Source organism: Schistocerca piceifrons, chromosome 8 (assembly GCF_021461385.2).
Source record: "Schistocerca piceifrons isolate TAMUIC-IGC-003096 chromosome 8, iqSchPice1.1, whole genome shotgun sequence".
In the NCBI taxonomy this organism is placed as follows: domain Eukaryota; kingdom Metazoa; phylum Arthropoda; class Insecta; order Orthoptera; family Acrididae; genus Schistocerca; species Schistocerca piceifrons.
In genome coordinates this window covers 433,870,049-433,888,224 of record NC_060145.1, presented here as the reverse complement: position 1 = coordinate 433,888,224, position 18,176 = coordinate 433,870,049, and the positions used below count along the sequence as shown (strand labels likewise).

The 18,176-nt window shown below is 44.9% G+C and overlaps 1 protein-coding gene across 1 annotated transcript in view; it reads right to left on the bottom strand.

Moving 5' to 3' along the window:
* The window catches only part of LOC124711460 (nucleoredoxin-like), a 240,805-nt gene that overhangs the window by 159,328 nt on the left and 63,301 nt on the right, over positions 1-18,176 (bottom strand). Inside the window, exon 2 of the mRNA XM_047241555.1 lies at positions 10,336-10,436. The gene's annotated coding sequence lies outside the window, so the exon portion shown is untranslated. The remainder of the gene's footprint in view (positions 1-10,335; positions 10,437-18,176) is intronic.

Sequence of the window (18,176 nt, the reverse complement as noted above, 5' to 3'; positions counted from 1 at the left end):
TCCATAGTTTTCAAAACTGTTATCTCGATAACGTGTATGTTGGGAATTATGTACCAGGCGATAAATAAAAAAGTGAACACTGGAAAAATTTATCGATTGGAAGGTAGAAAGTTTACGTTGGTCATTAATCATGCACTTTACTCATAATTGAATAATGGTGACATTTGCTTACCAGCTAGGTTTACTGTCACGTTTTTGATGTTTTGTAAGCGCAATTTGATGCTCAACGACTTTTGTTCCACAAAATTTTGCGTCAGATTAGGCAGTTCTCAGCTGCTGTACGTTTTATAGCGACTAAACGAGCGTTTTTCGAAAAGCGTGAAAAATTACCGTTTCCTCGAGTAGTTTTTGTATAGAATGTAAACAAATTTCAAGTTTTGGTGCTAAATCGACTCAGAAGATATTGCTCTACATTTTGGTAACCTTACTTTTTCGATTAAACGCTCAGTTTATAAAGAATTTGAAAACGACCGGAAAACGGCTGAAATTTTGATGTTTTTTGTTTCATCACGATTGAAACGCCACTCAGAAATTGGGGCATACATAATTATTCGTATTAGAGTGCTACTTGGGTGATTAAAACAGGTTCCAAAATTCCACTAATTTTTGCAAGCCAACCCCGTTTTTGGAGTTAACTTTACTGGCCTAGTAAGCCAATTGCAGAACACACACAGGCCTCAAAGCAGTCCTTTCCCCACGATGAATGCGTCAGTGGTGCGGGGAGAAGCGCTAATAACTGGTACAGTGCGGAGTATCCACTGCCATGTACTTCACAGTGTTTTGCAGAGTATAGATGTAGATGTGGAGCCGTCTGGAAATTTGTCCAACCCCATAGCTACCTGCCCTACCTCACTTTTTTTGGGAGCACATTTTATCTGCACTCATTGATCTCTTCTTCACTATTTAGTTACTTTCACCTTCTCTTTCCCCGAACCGAAATCTGTGCTTTTCTACCGTCACCAGGTTGTGAACTGAGGACTGAAAGTGAACTTGAGTAGACCCGCCTTTCAAAACGATGCCAGTTCACGACAAAATAATCTGCAGTTAACGTTTAGGCAATACAAATTTCAGAGTTCAGCTTCATATGCGTTACTTTTTTGTTCTAACAGAATTGACCGTAAGAGATTTTTCCATGTGTCCTCGCCGAATACTGTAACTATTTGGCGAATGAAATCTAGCATGAATGGAAGTGAATTTGTCGCACAAATGCAGGTCACTGGGAGTGTAAAACTGTACGTGGGACTTTCGCTCGCCCTACACTCCTCGTTCCTCGCCCTGAATAGAGACGGTTCAAATGACGAGAGTAATTTTCGTCGAATAGTCGCCCTATTTTTGGGCAACTCACACGAGTCTATGTCGAGGTCGACCACCACTAGATTAACGTACGCTAGCCAGGTCGATCATGGAATTATGGTGCATGTAACAGAAAAAAATATTTTTCGCATTATTATCCTCTCTCAGCTGTATCTCTACCAGGACTGTTAGCTTCCTGGTTCGATCTAAGTCTAACTGGACGCTAGTACGTCGCGGAAGTATATCCGCAAGAGCAGCAACAGTGTGGGAATTAAAGGGGCTTAATACGAAAATTACCCCGAAACGGAAAAGCGTAATTTTTCGGCCCTTTTCTGCTCCTTTACAATGAGGCTTTACGTCCCCTCGACGACGCACGCTCTCCCCTTCTCCTGTCTTTAATGGAAGTGCACATCTTCAGGCTGACGCTCAGACTCGATGTCCGGCCACTGGATCCTTACAAAAGGAGCAATCCGCTCGGAATATTACCCCCGGACCGGACCCCGGGCGGGAGGTGAGTGTGGTTGCTTACGCTGTGCCAGTGGCCGGCGCTCGAGATCAAAGGCGGCCCGTCACAGAGAGCACTTGTGTCGGCGGCCGGACACAGGGGGAGGGGCGCCCGAGCTCTGCCTCACCCCGCTGCCACTTTGCGCCCCACCACTACCACCATCGCCATCACAAGGCCAGCGACACGGAAGTGTCCCCTGGCCACAGAGGCTACGGGCTTTAATAGTCGTGGTTGGGCAGGCCTCGTCCTCGCTACACGGAGATGTAGTCTGCATCTACTGGAGCGCCGGCCTGTTACGTCCACCAGGTACACCGCCGACTGAAGTAATTGTGACCGCCTGATAGCGGACAGGAATGTCCCCAGTTTCACTCAGCACAGAATCCAGTCGAGACGTAAACGATTCAGTCAGCTGCTGGGAGGTGTACTCTGGCACCTGCAGCCGTACAATCTGTCAAGTTCCCCGCAGCTGTTTGACGGTATTTCGAGAAAATTTCAATTTTCGACCGCGACTACAGAGGTACTTCGAACTCTGGATGATTCCCTCACACTCGTTAATTGATATTACCAGCTTTGGAAGAGGTCTTCAGATCGTTAAGATGAGTTGAAAATGGGAAACGTATTAACGGATATTATTTGAACCATCTTTCATTTTTAGATAGTGCCGTTTTGTTTGCTTCGGATCTAGAAGAACTTCAGTAAGGGATAACGTTACCGTACACTGTAGGACCGAAGTCATATAATCAGCTACCGATGGGAAAATAGTAATGATTAACTGTTTACTGAAAACAACAAGCAGACGGACAATTAAAGATATAAACAGCACAAGGAAAATCCCAATGAGCCTTAAATGGGAATTGTGTAACTAGTGTATACCGCCAGTATTGACATACAAAAGTGAAACATGGACCTTAAATGCTCATAACGTTAAAAAAACTGTGGGTTGCCAGCTGAGAATTGAAAAGATGCATGCAGGGTATCACAAGGAGGGCTCTGAGTACTATGGGACTTAACTTCTAAGGTCATCAGTCCCCTAGGACTTAGAACTAATTAAACCTAACTAACCTAAGGACATCACTCACATCCATGCCCGAGGCAGGATTCGAACCTGCGACCGTAGCGGTCGCGCGGTTCCAAACTGCAGCGCCTAGAGCCGCTCGGCCACACCGGCCTGCCACAAGTAGGGAAGATTGGGGTTTGACGTACCGTCAACGACAACGTCATTAGAGAAGACTGCGTGCGTTTACGCAAACTATTCCCTGTAAGCCTCACCTTTCGCCCTTACTGCTGGAATCTCGGCCTTTTGCACGCTGTGAGGCGACGGACGGAAGCGGCAGGCAAAGTGGCCGCCTGAAGTAGCTGTCGCAGCACCAGCCAAGAAGAGAAGCACCGGGTGACGGGAGGAGCACGGTGAACAGGCTTCAAAAGGTGGGCATTATTGAGGCAGAGTTTCATATCCGTGTGCCAGGTTCCTATTGGGAGAACATGGCGGTATTCTGTACCGTTGCACTGCAGAAAGATGTATGTATGAATGTAAAAATTTTTGAAAAACTTTTCCCAACAATCACCAAGCCGTAGCAAGGCAGTCTGGAGCATAGTGTCACAACCAGAACGTCAGACAGACAGGAGAGCTGACACCATAACCTGATGGCACACAACTGAAGCCATCGCTTGAGCGAGAGGTGTGAATCGCCAATTCAGCAAGATGATCTCATTGTGGATGGACCATAACACCATACTGACAACACCGTTAGGTGCCATAACAAGAACGCCCTTCAGCCTGCTGACAGTGCAGAAAACCACAAAGTTGAAAAACTGAAAGCCACTATCGGGACACAGATGTGCGCTAAAGACTGCTGACAATCCTAGAAAACATCTACATCTACGTTTACATCTACGTGATTGCTCTGCTATTCACAATGAAGTGCCTGGCAGAGGGTTCAATGAACCACCTTCAAGCTGTCTCTCTACCGTTTCACTCTCGAACGGCACGCGGGAAAAACGAGCTCTTAATGTTTTCTGTGCGAGCCCTGATTTCTCTTATTTTATCGTGATGATCATTTCTCCCTGTGTAGGTGGGTGCCAACAGAATGTTTTCGCAATCGGAGGAGAAAACTGGTGATTGAAATTTCATGAGAAGATCCCGTCGCAACGATTGACACTCCGATTCATGTATTATGTCTGTGGCACTATCTCCCCTATTTCGCGATAATACTAAACGAGCTTCCCTTCTTAGTACTTTTTCGCTGTCACCCGTCAGTCACACCTGACGCGGGTCCCACACCGCACAGAAATACTCCAGAATAGGGCGGACAAGCGTAGTGTAAGCAGTCTCTTTGGTAGACCTGTTGCACCTTCTAATTGTTCTGCCAATGAATCGCAGTCTTTGGTTTGCTCTACCCACAATATTATCTATGTGGATCGTTTCAATTTAGGTTATTTGTAATTGTAATCCTTAAGTATTTAGTTGAGTTTACAGCCCTCAGATTTGTGTGACTTATCTCGTAATCGAAATTTAGCTGATTGCTTTTAGTACTCATGTGAATAACTTCACACTTTTGTTTATTCAGGGTCAAAATTGTTCAAATGGCTCTGAGCACTATGGGACTCAATTTCTGAGGTCATCAGTCCCCTACAACTTTGTTAGAACTACTTAAACCTAACTAACCTAAGGACACCACACTCATCCAAGCCCGAGGTAGGATTCGAACCTGCGATCGTAGCGGTCGCGCGGTTCCATACTGAAGCGCCTAGAACCGCTCGGCCACGACAGCCGGCATTCAGGGTCAATTGCAACTTTTCGCACCATACAGATATCTTATCTAAATCATTTTGCAAGGCCTTTTGATCATCTGATGACTTTACAAGACGGTAAATGATAGCATCATCTGCAAACAATCTAAGACGGCTACTGAGATTGCATCCTATGTCGTTTATATAGATCAGGAACAATAGTGGGCCTATAACCCTTCCTTGGGGAATGCCGGATATTACTTCTGTTTTACTCGGGCTTTACTGTTTAACAGGGCCACTTTCGGTCATGCTTGCCAAGACATAACGTCACTGCCTCCAACACACAGTTATAAATATTATGGCTCTGAAGCCTCTTCACCTTCCAGTTGCAGTGAGCCAGCATGGAGGCAGCAGGACTAGTGATGTGCTGCGACCTTTCGGCAGATGACTGCTACCTTCGAGATTGTAGCCAGCCTGGTCTATGGGACTTAGTCCCTGTGAGCTGCCGAGCTCTTATCCGCTGATGTGAAGACCAGGAGTATTCTACCACCGGCTCACTGCCGCCACACTGACTGTGCTTGACCCACTGTCACAATGCCGCTGTGGACACGAAGCGCGCTAGCTGCTGCTGCTGCCCCTGTCTCGCATCTGAGAGCTGACACCAGTGACCGTGGCCATCCTCAGGTTGCGAGGCCGTGCGTCATTGCCGTCCGTGCTGAGCCGCTGGAAGCTGCCTGGGGCACTCCCTACGAGGTAAGCGAGTGTGCCTCGTCAGAAGGGTCGCCGAGAAGTGGGACAACGCCACACAAGCGGCGCCTGAAGCCAGCCGTGTGGCCTGCCCTATGCAACGCCATTCTGCTGCGCGTCTTGTCCTGATCTCAGCAACAGACTTTAGAGGCTGCTGAGCGAGCACACTAGTGTGACGCGTCCGCAGCCCTCCCCTGCTGCTGCGAAGACATTTCAATTACAAACAAAGCTAATAAGTGTCTAATCAGTTAATACTGTCTCACAAGCGCCCACAGCACCTGCCAGGCCCTCAGCTCCGCCCTCCACACTTCATATCCTGCATCTGCGAGTTCACAGCTCACCGATCCTTATTTTACAGCCGGCTCGTGTGGCCGAGCGGTTCTAGGCGCTTCAGTCTGGAGCCGCGCTATCGCTACGGTCGCAGGTTCGAATCCCGCCTCGGGCATGGATGTGCGCGATGTCCTTAGGGTAGTTAGGTTTAAGTAGTTCCAAGTTCTAGGGGACTGATGACCTCAGATGTTAACTCTCATAGTGCTCAGAACCATTTGAGCCTTATTTTACACCTAGATAACTGGGACCAATTGTGGCAGCAGCGTGTGAAAGGGCTGGCCATTGTATCTAGCGAGAATTAAGTTATTACAGGGTGTAAATTTTAAGTTGACAAACCAGAATAACTCGAAAAATAAGCTTCACACGAAAAAATGTGTAGAATTCAAAGTCGATTCTTTTCGAGGGGGAGATCTGCTGATGCTAAAATTAGCCCGCCACCCCAGCCACCTGGGGGTGGGGCGGGTGGCAACTTTAAAATTTTAAATGGGAACCCCCATTTTTTATTGCAGAATCAGATTCTACGTAAAAGAACTACGTACATTTTGTCTTATACATTTGTTTTGATTCTTGGTAGTTGGCGCTGTAATTCAAGAAAATCCATCTTCTCATTTCTGCGTGGAAAATGGTTACGGATGAATAAAAAATACTTATTTACTTCGTAAATTTTGATTCGCTAAAACTAAAACTCTCTCTCTGTCCCCATAGGGTGGCTTTTGAGAGGGAGAAATTAGAGTTTTACAAATATTAATGGACGTTTTACAGAGAGAGTTTTACAAATGTTGACCGAATTATTAATGGGTCAACATTTGTAAACATTTGTTGCCGTCTCCTTCTCCTCCTCCTCCCGACCGTACTGCCGGGTCTAGCTTCAGACGTGGCTGATTATATGGGGCACTCCTAGTTCGTTGACAGCTGTGTTTATGAGTCTACACACCCTAACGCCTGTTTTTCCTAAAAGAGTGGTAACACAGTGGTGGCCTTTGTACCCCACAGCACTCAGCGGGCTTAGCTTTCGATCTACACTGTTTGTCTTTTCGGTACATCCTAATATTCTTCTTCTCCATTAGAACAAAGAGGGTTGTCGACCAGTCGCAGGCAAAGATAGTGTTTCTTGACGCGACGGTGACTGAATTTCTCTTGTACAATGATTGCATAAAATTCTATTGACAACGTGTGCTTCATATATCAATGTGTTGTCCGGATCACAGGGTGTTTCCCTCTATAATATTTCCTTTTGTCGTTGCTTTGTCTGCTCCAATCCTCATGCCAACTCATTCACCACGTCGTTTAAGGCGTTGGGCTGGCCGCTGTGGCCGAGCGGCTCTAGGTGCTTCAGTCCGGAACCGCGCTGCTGCTACGGTCGCACGTTCGAATCCTGCCTCGGGCATGGATGCGTGTGATGTCCTTAGGTTAGTTCGGTTTAAGTAGTTCGAAGTTGTAGGGGACTGATGACCTAAGATGTTAAGTCCCAGAGTGCTCAGAGCCATTTCCATTTTTTCTGATCTACGAATGCACATCAGTGCCATTAGCATTCTTGGTACCATCTGTGTATAGTATTTTGGTGTCCGTTAGGTGTCCATAAATCTTTTTGCATCACTTGCTGTGAAGTGTTATCATAGGTATAATTCAGACCGTTTACTTTGATTTATGCGAACATCATATGATAACGGTCCTCGTAACACGGTAAAGCTGGAGCGCGCATCACTCTGTGAGATTTGTTCTATTTCAAAGTAATGTAGAGCGTATGTCGGCCCTTGTTTGTTGAATACAATAGCGTCCGGTAAAATAGTCGATCGCCAGCGTCCGGATATTCTGATAACAAACGATGCCATGAAAAAGATGACGCTGTCAGAGATGTAGTGGTACTTTTAATGTTGTCTCCCATAACAGTATATTTGTTGGCGTCGATTTCACCGACCGACACAGATGCAGAGCGCCTTATACTGTATTTTTGTCCAGCTTAAATAGGCTGAACTTCATTGCAGATCCGTAGCAGATGCATGAATAGTTCAGGTAGAGACGAATAAGTGCTCCAGTCTCTGTCTACTCGTATATCACTAATCGGCTGGAACGGTTGTCCTGATACCCAATTCAAGTTGCAGGTTGGCTATCTAACGGCTTCCAGGGGTAATTAAAATTTCACTTTTAGTATTTTGTTAACTACTGACCGAATACAAAAATTTTAAATGGTATCGTAATCTATTTATTAAGGGACATAATCTATGATAGCTTCGCTCACGTCGTGCAAATTAAGCAGACTTCATTCATTCAATGTTTGAGAATAAGAGCACATAGTGACTTCCGACAAACTTTGCACTTGACTGTAAGCTGGTTTACACATGAAAGTACGATTCTTTAAAAAAAATCAGTGGTGGGGCGTTAGTGTTATTATAGAAGGAGTCCGATAAATTCTGGGTATACGTTAAATCGCACAAATCTAAGGTCTATCATTTCGACTAAATACCTAGGAATCACAGTTACGAGCAACTACTGCGCTTTGTTGGCAGAACACTTAGAAGATGCGACAAATCCACTAAAGAGAAAGCCTACATTACACGTGTCCGTCCTCTGCTGGAACATTGCTCCGCGGTATGGAATCCTTACCAGATAGGATTGACGGAGGACATCGAAAAAGTGCAAAGAAGGGCAGCTCGTTTCGTGTTATCACGCAATAGGGGTGAGAGTGTCACTGACATGATACGCGAGTTGGGGTGGAAATCACTGATCCAAAGGCGGTTTTCTTTGCGGCGAGATCTATTTACGAAATTTCAATCACCAACTTTCTCTTCCGAATGCGAAAATAATTTGTTGACACCCACCTACGTGGGAAATGATCTTCATAATAAAATGATCTTCATAATAAAATAAGAGAAATCAGAGCTCGAACGGAAAGGTTTAGGTGTTTCTTTTTCCCACGAGCCATTCCAGAGTGGAATGGTAGATAAGCAGTATGAAAATGGTGCGATATACCCTCTACCAGGCACTTAAGTGTGAGTTAAAGAGTAACCATGTAGATATAGATGTACCCTTAAGCCTGCACTACAAGACGCTTAGTGGGGATGTGGGTAGTCTACTATAACAGACGCAAAACCGTTCAGAGTGCGTGAAGTGTCTTTGACGGCTGTATGCACCTACTGGCCAACGCATACGCCAGGTACAATCTAGTTGGTCGCTCACTCATTCAAACGGTCTGTAATACGGGCTTTCGTCATGGCCTACATAGATAAGACCGTCCGACGAGAGCATGGTTTGCGCTTGTTCTCTAGGCTAGACTCAGCAGCAACGTGTGTTTTTTGTCGAATAACTGTAACTGGTAACACGTGTCTCGACGCTGCCACACGGAGTTTCAGGTGTTACTATGAGACACTTAAGAATCTGAACAGATTCAAACCCGATAAGTTTGCTGAGTCACAATGCAAGGACAAGCAGTTAAGATTACAATACACTTATTGCTCTTTCTGCCACAAGCGCAATACCAGAAGCACATACCAAGTCATTTTAACAGAGTAGCTTCTGGGGAAGAATTCGGAAGGAAACGTAAGCAAGCACGGAAGTACTGTACTGGGAGAATAACGACAGAAGTTGAGCTCTGATTTCACTGCGCGGCTCCGTCTGGCGTTAACAGCACGTGGACACGCCAACATCCCTTCGTTTGCTAGTGTTTCTCTGCACGCAGGTACCTCTTACCGACGTCATTGGCCAGAAAGAGAATCCCGTTTATTTCCTTTATGTTGTTCTTTTGCCGAGCAGTAAACATTTATTTTCGAGTATTTTCAATTATTCAGCCGAGTCCAGATTTTGTAAAACTATCAGTTACAGTTCCTAGCGGTTTATTATTTTTAGTTTGTCATTTAAACGGGAACGGGACTGACGTTAACGGCATCCGGTGCACAATTCATTTCGTCGAAGTCGGAACAATGTGAATTTTTGACCCAAATATATTTCCGAGTAAATTTATGTAATACTGATCTCAAGTCGAATGTTGTTTAGAATACCAAAGTGTTTTTTACTAAGCAGAAACACTTAAGACGGAAAACTTACAGTTCATGGACAAAAGATGCGAAGTGATACCGGCAGATTAAAACTGTGTGCCGGACCGAGACTCGAACTCGGGACCTTTGCCTTCCGCGGGCAAGTGCTCTACCATCTGAGCTATCCAAGCACGAATGACGCCCCGTCCTCACAGCTTTACTTCCGCCAGTACCTCGTCTCCTACCTTCCAAACTTCACAGAAGCTCTCCTGCGAACCTTGCAGAACTCGCAATCCTCGAAGAAAGGATATTGCGGAGACATGGCTTAGCCACAGTCCGGGGGATGTTTCCAGAATGAGATTTTCACTCTGCAGCGGAGTGTGCGCTTGCAGGAGAGCTTCTGTGGAGTTTGGAAAGTAGGAGACGAGGTACTGGCGGAAGTAATGCTGTGAGTTGCTAGGTTGCAAAAATATGTGATCTGCTAACAGGGTATAAAAAGTTGTGAGTCGTTTTTGGGTAGCTCAGATGGTAGAGCAATTGCCCGCGAAAGGCAAAGGTCCCGAGTTCGAGTTTCGGTCCGGCACACAGTATTATTCTGCCAGGAAGTTTCATTTCAGCGCACACTCCGCTGCAGAGTGAAAATCTCATTCTGATACCAGTCGAGTTTCTGAGCACACAGTAATGAGACACGGCTGCGCCTTTGACAGTACCGTAGTGACCAGGCGCGTAGCACAGCTGGGGCGAGCAGTGAGCACTCACCGGTCCGAGCTGACGAAGATGACCTGGAAGCGGTGGCCACGGGCGCGCACCTTGTGGTAGGTCTCCACCAGCTGCGGCGTGAACGCCTTGCACGGCGGGCACTGCAACACACACGTACCGCCCCGTACCTCATATTAGGGAAGCACAAACCACACACTAACAGACATCAACAGTAGCCGAATAATTCTCATATATAGCGACAGCCTCCAACATAAACTAATAATTGAAGAAAACTACAACACACAGAAAGCCATAGTTGAAGGTAAAGAAATAATAAACCAAAACACAGATCTGTGCAACGGAACTCTGTTCTGTGACCTCACAGAACTGTCAGACGACCCATACCCATTAAAAACACCCCTACCCTCTCCCACACACACACACTCACAAGGTGGCCGGGAGGGGGGAGCGGAAGACAGACAGAGAGAGAGAGAGAGAGAGAGAGAGAGAGAGAGAGAGACTTCTCAAAGCCTACGGTCAAAACAACATCGGCCGGCCGCGGTGGTCTCGCGGTTCTAGGCGCTCAGTCCGGAACCGCGCGACTGCTACGGTCGCAGGTTCGAATCCTGCCACGGACATGGATGTGTGTGATGTCCTTAGGTTAGTTAGGTTTAATTAGTTCTAAGTTCTAGGGGAGTGATGACCTAAGATGTTAAGTCCCATAGTGCTCAGAACCATTTGAACCAAAACAACATCAAAAACTCCCGGCCAAGCCATCCTGTTTTCGTATCTTCTAAACAGTGAGACAACGCAAGTTAAAAAGGCAGTTTCATAGTGAAGACACTGTGGAAATTGGTAAAAGTAAGTGAAAACATATTACACAGACACACAGTTTTTCGCATAGAATGAAGTAATAATGTAAACCACACCAGTTTAACATTCCAGGCATAAATTTCGATGCAAATAAGTTTTCTGTATTAAGTTCTCTTCCGTTTCAGAACTGTAAAAGAATAACAGCTACACTGAGCTACACTGCATTCTAGGTTGCAAAAATATATGATCTGGTAACAAGGTATAAACAGTTGTTTTAGTTTGTGAATACTTTACGTAAATTCTCTATCTACGGTATACAGAGTAAAGAGAAGTTTTGCCTGGTATCTGTGTACTAATAATAAAACTGTAAATCGTCAAGTCTGTCTGTCTATTTGAACACTCTAACCTCCAAAAGTACTACACAAATTTTCACGGGATTTTCCCAGGTGGTTTGCGTGTAGCTTGGGGCAACATATAGGATTCATTTCATGAAAATCGGGACACAAGAAACAAATATATTGTAAGTTAAAATCTGCTCGACTTAATAGATCGTGTGTTTAATCATCCGGCATAGTACACCAACGAACCAATAAACTGCGCCGTTAGTTTTGTAGTTCACCAAAGTACCAACACATGGCACTGTTAGTTTTTTGTTTAAAGTCAGTGAAAGATATGTTTTGGAAAGCTTACGTCAGTGACAGAATTAAGAGGCGCGACCCAATGTTTACAAATGCAAACAATTAAATGTACTTGGCTACAATATACGGATTTACTGATTTTGCTCTGTGTGTTAAAACTTAACAGTAGTGCTGAGCTGTGGCGGGAGAGGCGCCACTAGTATCTCTGACATGTGTACGATCAATTTCCTAGTACAGAGGTTTGTCTAGGGGCTTGGGCCGGCTCGGGATATAAGCGAGTACCGACTGCGGGTAGGGGGAACAACGCTTTGAGAACGGAAGGCGGCTGTGCGCGAGTCGGCGAAGACGGGAAGAAAGAACCGTCTGCTCAAAGCGGAGTCAATTAAAAAACAAACGATACCTTTTTTATATATTATACAATGTAGCTCACAAGCCTTTAAACAGGACGGTATTTATAAAATTATAATTATTACCTTCAAAACATAATCTGACGTAATAAATACTTCGTTTACTTGCAGTCGTGGCAGACACTGAAATCCCCGCGGCAGTACTGTGGCGTTAGCAGCTCGTGATCTTTTGGTTGGCGTTGCTGACTCTCGTTCGTGGAAGAGTTCAATTCCCTGCCGTGTTGGCGTTTTTCTCTGCACGGTACTGCTGTGCGTGTTGGCCTCACCATAATTAAATCCTCATCATCGATGGCCAAGCGGCTGTTGTTGTTGTTGTGGTCTTCTGTCCTGAGACTCGTTTGATGCAGCTCTCCATGCTGAGTTTATCCCGTGCAAGCTTCTTCATCTCCCAGTACCTACCGCAACCAGCATCCTTCTGAATCTGCTTAGTGTACTCATCTCTTGGTCTCCCTCTACGATTTTTACCCTCCATGCTGCCCTCCAATACTAAATTGGTGATCCCTTGATGCCTCAGAATATGTCCTACCAACCGATCCCTTCTTCTAGTCAAGTTGTGCCACAAACTTCTCTTCTCCCCAATCCTATTCAATACTTCCTCATTAGTTATGTGATCTACCCATCTAATCTTCAGCATTCTTCTGTAGCACCACATTTCAAAAGCTTCTATTCTCTTCATGTCCAAACTATTTATCGTCCATGTTTCACTTCCATACATGGCTACACTCCATACAAATACTTTCAGAAACGACTTCCTGACACTTAAATCTATATTCGATGTTAACAAATTTCCCTTCTTCAGAAACGCTTTCCTTGCCATTGCCAGTCTACATTTTATATCCTCCCTACTTCGACCATCATCAGTTATTTTACTCCCCAAATAGCTAAACTCCTTTACTACTTTAAGTGTCTCATTTCCTAATCTAATTCCCTCAGCATCACCCGATTTAATTCGACTACATTCCATTATCCTCGTTTTGCTTCTGTTGATGTTCATCTTATATCCTCCTTTCAAGACACTATCCATTCCGTTCAACTGCTCTTCCAAGTCCTTTGTCGTCTCTGACAGAATTACAATGTCATCGGCGAACCTCAAAGTTTTTATTTCTTCTCCATGGATTTTAATACCTACTCCGAATTTTTCTTTTGTTACCTTCACAGCTTGCTCAATATACAGATTGAATAACATCGGGGAGAGACTACAACCCTGTCTCACTCCCTTCCCAACCACTGCTTCCCTTTCATGTCCCTCGACTCTTATAACTGCCATCTGGATTCTGTACAAATTGTAAATAGCCTTTCGCTCCCTGTATTTTACCCCTGCCACCTTCAGAATTTGAAAGAGAGTATTCCAGTCAACATTGTCAAAAGCTTTCTCTAAGTCTACAAATGCTAGAAACGTAGGTTTGCCCTTCCTTAATCTGGCTTCTAAGATAAGTGGTAGGGTCAGTAATGCCTCAGGTGTTCCAACATTTCTACGGAATCCAAACTGATCTTCCCCGAGGTTGGCTTCTACTAGTTTTTCCATTCGTCTGTAAAGAATTCGCGTTAGTATTTTGCAGCTGTTATTAAACTGATAGTTCGGTAATTTTCACATCTGTCAACACCTGCTTTCTTTGGGATTGGCATTATTATATTCTTCTTGAAGTCTGAGGGTATTTCGCCTGTTTCATACATCTTGCTCACCAGATGGTAGTGTTTTGTCAGGACTGGCTGTCCCAAGGCCGTCAGTAGTTCTAATGGAACGTTGTCTACTCCTGGGGCCTTGTTTCGACTCAGGTCTTTCAGTGCTCTGTCAAACTCTTCACGCAGTATCTTATCTCCCATTTCATCTTCATCTACATCCTCTTCCATTTCCATAATATTGTCCTCAAGTACATCGCCCTTGTATATACCCTCTATATACTCCTTCCACCTTTCTGCTTTCCCTTCTTTGGTTAGGACTGGGTTTCCATCTGAGCTCATGATGTTCATGCCAAGCGGCTAAGTGGCGTCGAATGATAAACAGACTTCCACCTGTCGGCCGAACACCTCAGAAGGGGACTCCCGCCCAGTGATGCCATAGGCACATTTAATGATACTGCACTAGCGGTTACAGACAGTGCATACAAATAAAAATACTAAACGAGGTACTAACACTCTAAAAACCTTTTTGCAAAGGAGGTAATGAGCGAGGCAGTACTGACAACTGCATCACATAACAGCAAATATCTCTGTTGTCGTGGAATTCGCAATGTTACCTTACTTTCTGAACAGGTCTCCTTAATGAACATTGCGACAAACTTTAATTGTATTTGTTATCTAGGCTCGAACGAGTATAGCTGTATTTCGCGAGCAGTGCGCTACCGCTTGTGCTATCCGATCCCCACGGAGGGCCTTACTGCCCTATTTTGCCACATCTTCCCCTCCACAGCTTCTAAACTCAGCAAAGGTCCTCCTCCAGAAATGTTCAACTAGCACCTCACGAAAGTCGGTCAGAACTGGCCACAGACTGGAAAAACGAAAGGAGACCCCGTCTCAAGCCTAATCGACGACGAGGTCATTCAACATGAAACGCAAATTCGGGCTGGGTGCAGGACAGGCAGGGAAATAGGACGTATCGTTTTCGAAGGAACCATTCCGAGATTTAGCTTCAGCGATTTAGTGAAACCACGAAAACATAAATCTGGATGACCGGAAGGAGATCGCTGTCCTCCGGAACGCAAAACCAACGTCCTGTCATTTTCATGGTTTTCAGTCCTTTGACAATGTCTTGTTACACCATTTCACCCAATTTGATTCTTCTCATTAGTTACTCGATCTACCCATTTAATGTTCAGTACAGTTCTGTAACACATTTCAAAATCTTGTATCCTCTTCTTGTCTGAAGTCTTGAAGTCTTTATCGTCCGCACTTAACTTCTACAGACGGCTACACTCCAAACAAATAGCTTCAGAACAGACTTCGTGACACTTGAATTTATATTTGATCTTAACAGATTCGTCTTTTTCAGGAATGCTTTTCTTGCCATTGCCATTCTACAATTTACGTCCTCTCTACTTCAGTCATCTTCATTTATTTTGCTGCCGAAATAGCAAAACTCTTCCACTACTTATGGTGCATCAATTCCTAATCTAATTCCCTCAGCACTGCCTGATATAACTAGACTACATTTCATTAATCTCGTTTCACTTTTGTTGATATTCATCTTACAATCTCTTTTCAAAACACTATGCATTCCGTGTAACTTCCCTTCCGAATTCTTTGCCGTCTCTGACGGAATTATGTTCTCAAAAAATGTAAGATTTTTTATATTTCTTCTCCTAGAATTTCAGTTACATCTGCAATTTCCCGCCAGCCTTTCTTCACAGTTTGCTTAACGTACAGACTGAATAACATCGGGGATAGGATACAAGCCACATTATGACAATCGACTTCCGCTTGCAAGAGCATGTTGTTGAGGTCGTCAGCCTGAAGGCTTGTCTGATGCAACCGTCTACGCCGACTTTATCCTCTGCAAGCCTCGTCATCTGCGCCTGACTACTACAGCCTGCATCCACTTCAACCTGCCCTCACTCTATTGGAGCCTTGGTCTCCCTCTACGATTTTAACCCCCCACACTTCCCTCCACTATCAAGCTGATGACTTGATGTCTCAGGCTTGTCCTATCACTCGCACTCTTCTGCTGTACCCAGCGATTTGGACACCGCTACATACCGTCGGATCACCAGTGGTGGGCAAATTGCTGCGTTTATAGGGAGCCTACATACAGACAGAAAGTGAGCGTAGGTGGAATCGCAAGTGAATGGCTGATCAACTGCGACGCCATTTCTTTATTTTATTTTTATTTTTTGCCGCTTGTCTCTTTCGAGTCGCATGTTCGCAGTGCTTTCCGCAGGATCACGTGACGCCACTTCCGACTCAGAATAAAGACGTCAGCACGCCTAGTGGAGGATGTGTTGCTCACGTTCGATGCTCAGAGCCTGCGTTCCGGCTTTTGTTTCTAACGCTGACAATTCCTACAGACTTAGATTTTGCGATTGTTCTGTGCCGATCGGATTCGCACAACAACAACCCATAATCGACTACTTTCAGACTTGGATTCGAGTATTGCATTCTGTGCAGCCAGAATATTAAGCTTAATAGACGTGCTGTGTGCCACTGCCCGAAGTTTCTTTTAGCCGAACAGTGTTAAAAATTTCTTCTCTTCCCGACTGGGTTTATCACACTCTCTTTGGTTTTACGGCAGCTTATATTTTGTTTCTGTTAAGTGCTTGTCGTCTTGTTTCTCAGGATGACAATATCCTTCTGAGTAGTCGCCAAATGTAGATCCGAATGGGAGACTATTTTGCCTCAGTATACTTGTGAGTATTCGCCGCAGGTAGATCCGAATGGGAGACTATTTTGCCTCCGTAACGCGTTACGCAACAGGATGCCATCATTATTAACTCGTGCAGTAAAGCTGCATGTCTTCGGGAAATGTAACACCTGTGGTGTCCCCTTGCTTTTCGCGGTTCACAGTACCAGCACAGGGCCATGTTGGCTAACGTTTCGCCCATACTGTTGCCCCGGAACTGCAGAAAATCTGCCTCTCTTCCCGAACCACAGGCACAGTATGCGTCGCATGCATCCAGTGAAAGCAGCGCACGGGCTCAGCGAGTAGACCAGATGAACAGATGGTTGTCAATAAGGGATTAACACGTAGACAGGCGGGTCAGGGTGGATTAACGACCGTTTTATCTGAAGCACTGGTTAGTCCGTGTGAGGTTTTTAGGCGATTTTCCACCCACATTTAGGCAAATATCGGGCTGGTCTCCGCTCTTCGTCTCGGAAGACACGACGCACGCACAGTTACAATACGATAACGCGCAGAACAAAGGTTAAGCAGATCACAGACAGCTGCCGCAGGCGGCTTTCCTCTCTTAGGTCACCTGACTACTGTGGCGGCAACATTAGAAAAATTCCAAATACTGGAATAAATAACTAGAGAAGCACATGAAATTCGCTAAGAAGAAAAATAAGTGAGTGACAAACAAGCAGCTACAACTTTTCGCACTCAACTTACTCCCCACTGTGATTTTTAAATTCCTCTTTTGCGCTTAATAATCTTTCCCTTCCTTGTAATTTCTCTTCCTAGAACCTAGAGGCCCTCCGTCTCCCACCTTCAACAACTCTTGTCCCAAGGTCAACAGCCACGCAAATTAGTCCGTGCTCCTGAAAAATCTAATGAGAATTCGCTCTAAAGGGAACCTGTCCAAGTGGGATGGAGAGCTTTTCGCTAATTGCTGTCCCATAGCCCTCAGGCTGCGAGTCATTAGATAAGTCATCATAGAGACGAGGTACTTATTCATATCTAGCAAGAGGTGGAAGTGGGGGAGGGGGCCAGACATTTAAGAAACCAACCCGGCTATCTGCTCCAGGAGAGGCCGAGAGATGCACTTGAGAGTAGGTCAATAATAGGCCCGGATGTCTGGAATAGTAGTTCACTGTATTACTGAAATACATACTGTTTGACGTAGGAACGACAACATTAAGACTGGTAGAAACAGATTTATGTGCAGACATGTGAGCCAGAGTGAAACAGAATTGGTAAGCAAACCGCTGTAAAAAAAGCAAGCCACTATGAAACAGCCTAGATACTAGTCATAGTATGTGCATTACGTGCGATGTTACCAACTGATGTCTGATTCTTTCACTAGAGGGTGGAGTGCATAACGCAGTCATATTACCTGAAGATATTTATACGTGGTAACGAAACATTAAGCCGACGATTTTGCTATTACGTTGCATTAATAGTTCTGTAGTTGATGGTATGAGGCTAGATCAGTGGTCGTCAATCTACGGACCCAATCGAGTATTCGTGCGCCCTGCGGTTCTCTGTCGTACATTATAATAATATGCATTTAGCAACTATCAGGCGAATTCAAAAACATCAGCTACCGTTAAAGAGTTTCTTAAGAGCACAGTTTTATGCTCAGTAACAAAAAACAAAAATACTTACAGAGAGAGTAATATCGAATGATGTGCTTCATTTTAACTGGCGTTGGTGAATTCGCCCGTGAGCTAA